Source organism: Lolium rigidum, chromosome 7, assembly GCF_022539505.1.
Source record: "Lolium rigidum isolate FL_2022 chromosome 7, APGP_CSIRO_Lrig_0.1, whole genome shotgun sequence".
Taxonomy (NCBI): domain Eukaryota; kingdom Viridiplantae; phylum Streptophyta; class Magnoliopsida; order Poales; family Poaceae; genus Lolium; species Lolium rigidum.
The window spans coordinates 244289457-244298524 of NC_061514.1; the positions used below are offsets into that span (position 1 = coordinate 244289457).

The 9068-nt window shown below is 43.2% G+C and overlaps 1 pseudogene; it reads left to right on the top strand.

Moving 5' to 3' along the window:
• The first annotated feature begins 2242 nt into the window (after positions 1 to 2242).
• LOC124677941 lies at positions 2243 to 6651 on the top strand (annotated as a pseudogene).
• Positions 6652 to 9068: the final 2417 nt, after the last annotated feature.

Here is a 9068-nt window from a genome sequence, read left to right on the forward strand (position 1 = left end):
TCACTGAACAAGTATTCTATGAAATATAGCCTAAGAGACCCACACGGTGCAAATACCGTCACCTTTACACATGTGGGACAAGGAGTCTCTGGAGATCACATAAGTAAAATCCACTTGAATAACATAATGACATCTAGATTATAAAGCTCGTGGTCACATAAAGATCACACCATGGGAGAGAGAGATAAACCACATAGCTACCAGTAGAGCCCTCAACCCCGGGGGAGAACTACTCACTCCTCATCATGGAAGTCAGCAACGGTGATGGAGATGGCGGTGGAGTCGATGGAGATGGCTCGGGGGGCAATTCCCCATCCCGGCAGGGTGCCGGAATAGAGACTTCTATCCCCCGGATCTTGTGTACGGCAGTGGCGGAGCTACAAAACTTTTTGTGGATGGAGGCTGATTCATTTAGGGTTTTCGCGTCGAAGTGAATTTATAGGCGGAAGGGCGAGGTCGGTGGAGGCCAGGTGGCCCCACACCATGCCTAGGCGCGGCCAGAGGTGGGCCCGCGCCTAGGGGTGGTTTGGCCACCTCAGTGCACCCTCCGTCTCTGCTTTGGACTCCATCTTCGTTACGGTGAAACGTTAACTACGGCTTTTGTTTCGTCCAATTCCGAGAATATTTCCTATATAACTTTTATGAAATACAAAAGAGTAGAAAACAAGGAACTGACACTATGACATCTTGTCAATAGGTTAGTGCCGAAAAATGCATAAAAGTGCCAGGAAGTGTAAACAAAACATATAGCAATTGGTGTAAAACAAGCATGGAACATCAAAAATTATAGATACGTTTGAGACGTGTCACCTCTCCTCTCTCTCTCGCGCGTGTGGTTCCTCGAAGAGCTGCATACGGACTACGGAGGGAATACTCCACCCGGTACGCGGGAGCGCTGCCGGGATTCGGATCCAGAAGATCTTCTTCCGCAACATTAGCTGGATCTGACTCCGGGAGCGTCGTTGAGCACTGTATGTGTGCGAAACTACGAGGTGCTGCACTTGCGACACTCATGGTGGTACGAGAGGACTTCAACACGACCCCGATGTCGACGGCAAAGTACGACTACATCAACCATGTTCTAGGGGAACGTTAACCGCTTTTGGCCTACGAGGGTACGCCACCGAAACTATCTACGTTACTGCATTACTCCTAGATAGATCTGGGAAATCGGGTTGCGGTAGTTAGTAATTTTTTTCGTTTTCTGCTACGAATCCTCTAGAGGATGCACATTTCAATATACTTTACAATGATATATTTTTGAATAACATTTAACTTATATTTGATTAACTAAACTATTTGTTAAAGTTTGACATGAAAAACGATGTGGCCTTGTATTCATGGACGGAGGGAGTATAACTTCCCGAGTGAACCAACTACTAAGAGGGTCTGAGCCATAACGGATTGATGTGATCGTAACAACAACTGGAATCGATCTGAATGAGGCAGTTATAGGACTTAATCTTATGTAACAATATATATGGAGGAAAGATTCAAAAAAAAGGTGGGGGTCAAGGTGTATAATACGAGCTTCCACTCTCAGTCAATGAGCTAGCTTAACCCCGAATACTTTTAAATATATATGTTATACTATTTAATGTCTAGATATTTTTAAATTTAAATAATTTTTAGAAAAAATTAATTGGATGGAGGGAGTAGTATACAATAAGTTACTATATTTCTTAGTTTTACCACTAGCAGGTAGACATCCTAACACTTGTAAGTATCCTTTGGGTGTTTTATTTGCCGAAACTCTCTGGGCATGATCACCCGGTAGTAAGCGATTTTTTTTTTTTAGAAATACGGTACAAACATAGATGTTCATATACACGCGTATATACTTGGATCTTGAAATTGACAAAGTCACCATAGGTATCTCGCTGTCGTGGAATCATCGCCTTCCACTAAATAAATATTCCACCTTCATGACACACAGATGTCAAACCTCAGATTTGAACTCTGGTGAGGTGGGGGTACAATCACCCTCCTAACCATCCAACCTCATGCTGGTTCTTGGTAGTGAGCGCTTCACGGCTCCACTGCCAAGTTTCTTTTTTAAGAAGAAGAAAAAATCGAAATCAAAACTTTCTTTTTTTACTTGGAAAAAAGCTTGGTTTTTTGTTTTTTGGGAAACAATCTAAAAGCTTGGTTGCCCTGTGCAGTTGTGGTCAGTCCTCCCTATGTCTCGTCTTCCCTCGCTAGTGTTCCCCTTCTCCCACGCCACTGCCAAGTAGGGCCCACCATGCACCAGCTGCCGCCTCCTGCTCCTCCCCCTGCCTCGTCGACGTCGCTCGTGTCGCGGGCGCGGACGGCGATCCACTCCGCCGCCGCCCGCGCCGAGCGCGTGCTCACTGACATCAAGGCCGACCTCCGAGGTACCAAGCGGCGCGCTCATGCTTCCTGGCTCCTTCCCACCCCTGTCCAGCTCCACCTCTGCTCGGTTCAGGGGTCCGAATCTGACGAGCTTCGGTTCGAATTTGCCCGTGGTGTGTGCAGATGCGGACGGATCCGGCGGGAACAGGGCGCCGTCCCCCAGGACCTCGTTGGATCGGCAGGCCGACGCCGAAGCAGGCCCGTTCACCACGGGGCAGCCGCCGGCCGTGAAGCCTCCGCTTGATGAGGTACATGCTCCTGTCATTGCCGTCGAATCTGCCACCGCTTCGTGTGTGAGGAACCATTCAGGCCGATGCTCGAGCAGTCGTGCTGAGGTGAGGCTGTGAGAGGCGCGTGCTGTAGTGGTGAATCGGTGATACGCCAGAGGGGTGTTCAGTTCGTCAGGTTAGGGTGCTGCTTTGTGAATTGGGTAGTACCACCAATTCACCACTACAGCACGCCCCTCTCACATTATGTGTTGGGACTAATAATATGGAGTAGTATGTGTTGGGACTTGGAAGTTGTTATTAGAGGCTGTGTGTACATTGTTCAAACTGCGTGTGAGTGACCATGTTCTGGTAGTAGAGCATAGGATAACATAGTTGCGAGGTTTTGCGTTGAACAACTACGGTGGTAGAAAAGAGTAGACCTTTCAGCTAGCAGCAGCTAGATCTTGATTACTTGTTCGGCTAGCATTTTCGAGCGCTCCATGGTATCTATTTGTTTATCCTTCTGTTGAGGCTTCTCGTGATCCTTTCCCTTTGAAGTGTTTTATGATGGGTAGCCGTGCCCATTTGTCGGGTTTCGAAGTGCCAACAATTGGTGTTTAGCTTTGTACATACTTTCTTCTTTGGCTTTTTCTGCATTTTCTCCTTCTAACAGAATGGGAAGAGCTCCTGCCATGTATTCTAAAAAATGGAGTTAATCTTGGTTTGTTTCTCTCAGTCGAGTGGAACTGTGAAGTGGACTCGACTAAAGAATGAGCTGTGTATGATGAATATTTATGCTTCTATAATTGACACCCGCTCTTTCCTCCACCAAAATTGCGTCTTCATTGAATGCTGACCTGTCCATTTTGTGATCTTTCTTGTTATAAATGCACATTAGATGTTGAAATAGCTGCGCCCTGCCATTCTCACATAAGGTGCAAAACATTTATTGCTTCCAGGTCTTTGAAGTAATCCCCTCAGAAGATGAGGGCGGCTTGAACATAAAACCCGGGTCAACTTCATCTAACCTGACCTTTCCTCCAACTTCAGTAGTTAAACAGTTGGTTGCAGCCATTGAGTAAGTTTATGTTCCATCTGCCCACCTTATTTCTTGAGTGTCGCCGGAAAAGATGCATCATATTGCATTTTAGAGTTCCCAAGAGCTTTCTGCTTGTGTAAATAGTGTCTTTTATATTACTTGAGCATTAAAAGTTTTTTTGTTCTCTAGAAATGGAAAAAAATTCAACTCAATGAATGATATGAAGTTTAATGGTGACCAATGTCTGAAAGAGAAGGGGGGCTTGAGCTTGTCTGTTGTTAAGTCACTTGTTCGCCGTGAAAAGGAGGACAGATCTAGTTCTGAATTTTATGGTGATGACGAAACAAAATCCTTGATGTACTCATTGTTCAAGTTCGGTATGTTTCCATGAGGTGCTGGGTTTTTTTTTTTGCTATTTAGCAATTCAAGTTTTTCATTTTAATATATAATTATCTTTTCAGAGGAAGAGTTTCCGCATAATGAAAGTCGATGTAGCCCAGAATTACTTCATGCGACATCTTTGTCCAGGGATATCCATGGTGCACCGCCTGGAAGCTTTGTTCATCACTTAGGAGAGATTATTGGCAGCATTAGTTCTGTGTACAAGATGGCATTCTTTTGGCAATCCGTGGTTGTCGAGGTAAGTCTGTTGCTATATGTTGCCCCCATTATTCTGACATGCTGCCTTCAAATTCACTTACTAGAGATAGAATTTGGTTTGTCATAAGGTTATAGTCACGGTATGTCCCACAGATGGAATTTGGTTTGCAAGCGAACTAGACAAGCAAGATTTAAAGTTATTGGAGATGTATAGTAAGAATTTAGTATTAGTACCACATTTAAATCTTTTGTTATACATGCAGTTGAAGAAACTGTGGTCTGATGGCCAACCGGTGCCTCGAATGTCACTGGATGCTGCTCCAGACTTGAATTGTTGTTTGCTATATCAGGAGATACAAGTCATAAATTGCTGCATTGCCAGGAAAAACGAAGAAAGGCAGCTAAGGAATCACTTGATTCCTTGCTAAAATGGGAAAACAGTCAAAGTAATGATATGTCAAATCCTTGGTATTCAAATGGAGAGTCTCGTGGCAGTGGGATGTATGCAAGTAATTGCAGTGGTGATTATGTTCTTCGGCTTGGTGCTGACTGCGCATCCGAGAACTTAACTCTGTTAGAAACTGGCGAGCCTGTATATTCGCCGACTCTGCAGGTAAGCTGATCTGTTGTTAGTTAGTTTATCTTTCATGATGCTCTCTCTCGATATTCTAAGTGCTTATACAATGTATATATTCAGGAAGGCCCTATTATGACAGCAGAGCTCATAAAAGAAACAGAGGAACTTGTCTTACGGACAGGAAGGTATGCCAACCTCCCATATGTACTACCTTATTGATAGCATGCCACTAGTTAAATCTAAGGGAATTCAATACTGATGTATGTTTTTCATAACATCGTTGCTTTTATCAATTATTGCCTCCTGTTGGTACCAATCTATTCCTCATTGGGCAGTGCAATCTAGTTCTGTTTCACCACTTATGTTGCTAAGGTTTGTCCATAACTTTTTAAGCAGTAGACCAATAATTGTGACACTGCTTGTATATGTATTCTCAGTGTTGGTGCTGGCTGTTCTCAGCTTTTATCAGATATGCAGGCGTTCAAGGCAAGTTTAGAACTGTTTTTCTCACTTGCTGCAAGGCTGTTAAATTGAGCTTCCTAAAGAAGCTCTTTTTTTATATAACAGGCTGCAAACCCAGGATGCGTCTTGGAAGATTTCATTAGATGGCACTCTCCACCTGATTGGTCTGAAGATTGTGCAGCAAGCAATGCAACAGTAGGAGAGGGATCATCTAGACGTGGTCGTCTAAGTGACAGAATGCAAACAAAAGGTAACAATTTTCTCCCTCCCTCCCCTATTGATGCACGCTCATTCACCATTTGTAAGCTAGATCTCTCTTACATTTTGATGTATTGTGCTTAACTAGAAGGAAATTTGTGGAAGGAATTGTGGGAGGCAGCAAAACCTATACCTGCTGTTGAACAAACTCCAATATATGATGAAGATTTAGCTGTGTAAGTACAATATTTTGACAATTTTCTGCGCTGGATATTAAATCACTTGTAAACTGTTATGTATTAATATAATCTTCCAGGGAGAGCATATTTGATGCCTTGGAAGTTATTGAACCAGTAAAACTGTTTCAGCAGCTACTCTCAGTAATTGTAAGTTAAACGTTTGCATTTTTGTCATAGTGATTTTTCCTGTAGTTGCATCTAGTTATCTCAAGGCAAATCTTGATGCCTTACTACATGCTGCTTGTCTATCAGCTTTCTGTATGCTTCCTAGCAGCTGAATCAGTATTACCAGCAAACAGCAACCTGTCAAAATTATTCTACGACTGTAAAGACTACATTATTGGCATCTACCAAGATGAAATGTCGAAAGAAAAGTTGGATGAGATCTGCAAGGTACTCTGCTATTATTTATTCATCTGGCATTATGTTATGGGATAGTATTAACATAATGATACATTTGCTAGGTTTATGAGACGATGGAAGCCATACTAACCCACCCTGAAGACGCTCTTCAGATCATGCAGCAACCTGACGAAAAGTCTGCCGAGAATAAAAACCGCTTCAATCTTAAGCTGAACTTTACTGGTAAAGATCGCCAACCTCTGTGGAAGCGTGCACCAAAGGATGAAAAAAAGACATCACCGAAAGACGAGAAAAAATCACCGGATGAAAAAAACACCAGTTTTTTCTCGAACCTTCGCGACAAGAAGGCTTCGATATTTTCAAAAAAGAACACAAAAGCGTCAGAGGTGCCATTACCACCCCCGTCATCAGCTTTGGGGCCACTTGATGAGACGGAATGGACGATTTTGTAGTTGAGATTCCCGGATGTTTCCTTATGTACAACTTGTAGAGAAGGTGCCCCAAGAATTTGGAGTAATCTTAAGCTGTAAATACTCATCCAATTCATTTAACACTTTGCAGTAAACTTGAAAAGATAAATATTTCATTGAAGTAAGTGTCCAGGTTCCATTCAGTTTTGTCTTCAGAATATTAATCTTCATGTTGTAACATGGATCAACTGTAGTTTTTGTTTTTGTTCCGGTTGACACAAATCCCTGCATATTTGAGCAGTTCGGCCGCGAGTAGATATATACACAAACCACAAGCATTACATTTGTCTTCATTGGGGCAATCATGTGCGAACTTGGTACCACTTCGTCTTTCTCACTCTTTTTCTGCAGATCACGGGAACTTCGTAAAAAGCGCTTTCTTTCAACAGATAATTTCTAAAATTTACTACCCCCTCTTGTCCAAAATATTTGTTGTGTATTAGCATCACTGATGATATTGCTCCGTCCCCCTTGAGGTCTCCTTAATATAGAAAATAAAAATTATGTCACTGGAGTATAGTTTTTGAGAATTTTCTTATATTGTATTAGTTAATTGTATGGCCAATGTTAGACTCAACCTCACTGATGTAGATGAATCTCGGGCTAGCTAGCTAGAAATCTGTTCAGGATTTCTTATTTTGCAAATGTTTGTAAATTATGTCCGATGAACTAGTTTGAAATTCTCGCACCAAATTTAAGAAATCGTGTTCATAGTTCGGAATAGGGTATCTGTAATATGGCTTAAACTTCTCACATGAAAACGGCTGATGCAGTTAACTCCATCTGTGCGAGTTTAGGATTCCAGATGTGATATGTGCTAGAGATGCTCTAATTGGTAGAGCGGATTTGAGCGAAGACCTCTGTCCCATGTGCCCGTCTAGATTTACAGCACCCACGGGAGGAGTTCCATCCCATCTACAAAGTGAGCTAATAGCTACCTATTTTGGTTAAAACCAGATCGGATTCATGCGTTTTTTTGTGCTCTGATTTTCCTCCGATGAAATTGATGATTCATGTTGGTTAGATTGCAGGAGGTGTAGCTGCTTGTCAGCTTCAGTTCAACTCTTTTTTTTTTAAGATCAAATAGCTGCGACTTTATTAACGATCAATCGAGTCTGAGATCAACAAGTCAACGATATACCCTGGGGGAACCCCCAACCAGGTTTTACAAGCTTTATTTTCGCAGCCATCTTTCGCTAGCCTATGCGCTACCTCATTGAAAGAACGTTTCACATGAACTACCTGATGATCATCGAAACCATCTAGCAGAGCCTTGACGTCTTCTATCAGCGGCCCTTGGATCGAGCGATCCAAATTCCTGTTTCGAAGTTTCGTCACCACCCCCTGACAATCCGACTCCGGTACCAATTTTGAGACCCCCCCCCCCCCCGCCTCCCTTGCCATCTGAACTGCCCAGCGACATGCTAGGACTTCTGCCCTCTCTGCATCCAGTACTGATGGAAAAAAATAGCAAGCTCCCGCCACGTAGCCGCCATGGTGATCCCGTAGGACCGCTCCACCACCACCAAAGTCAGAATCGCGGGGAAAGGCTCCATCCGCATTCACCTTGTGCCATCCCTCGTCTGCTTTGGACCAGTGTCCTTGCCTGACAACCGAGGGGGAGGTGCACAATTCGCCGTCCTCCATTCTTCCACGAGATACAGGATCCTCCGAGCTGAAGCCTGCGGATCTTCAATAACTGACGTATCTCTGGCTTCGTTCCTTGCCCACCACAGGTGATATAAGCTCATCATGCTCACCTCTAGTTCCCTCGCTTCCAATTTGCCAAACCAATCCAACATCCATAACCGAAGTTCACTTTGCTGACGGAGGAAGTTCGGTAGAGGCGTCAAGGGAAGTCCAGAGAGCTCCGAGACCAACTCCCAGACCCTCCTAGCATGGGGACACTCACAAAACCTGTTTTTCAGAGTTTCTTCCCTGTTGCAGGCAATGTTCAATAAATCGTTAATCTTAACTTATCGGTCGGCCTTAAAATGAAGATTAATCACTTATCGGTCGATTAATCGATTTTATCGGTCAACCATTTATCGGTTTATTTTTTTGTAAATCCTAATTTTCGTCACTAAATTTTCTATAATATGCTATGCATAAAATAATAGTTAAGCATTGCACATAAGTATTACCTTGATTCCTTGCATTTGAATCAATAATACTGGCAATTTGAGCTAATGCGCAATTCTACAAAACCATAGGATGAAAATATCGACTACCATACCAAATGTCATGGAACTTTCTCTCACAATCAGCCGAAATATCGGCCGTGAGAGTGAAAATCGGGAGAAATATCGGCCCACATACAGAAAATCGGCCGAAATATCGGTGGAGCGATAAACTGACCGATATGCCAAAATCTTATCGGTTACCACCCGATTCACGATAAATCGGCCGATAAATCGGCATCTCGGATGATTTTTAGAACAGTGGTTGCAGGCTATGCATAGAATACCCTGCTTGATCTTTCGTCGACTTAGCTTCTGTTATCACCAGATTTTAAACAAATCCAGAGGTGGGCCGGGC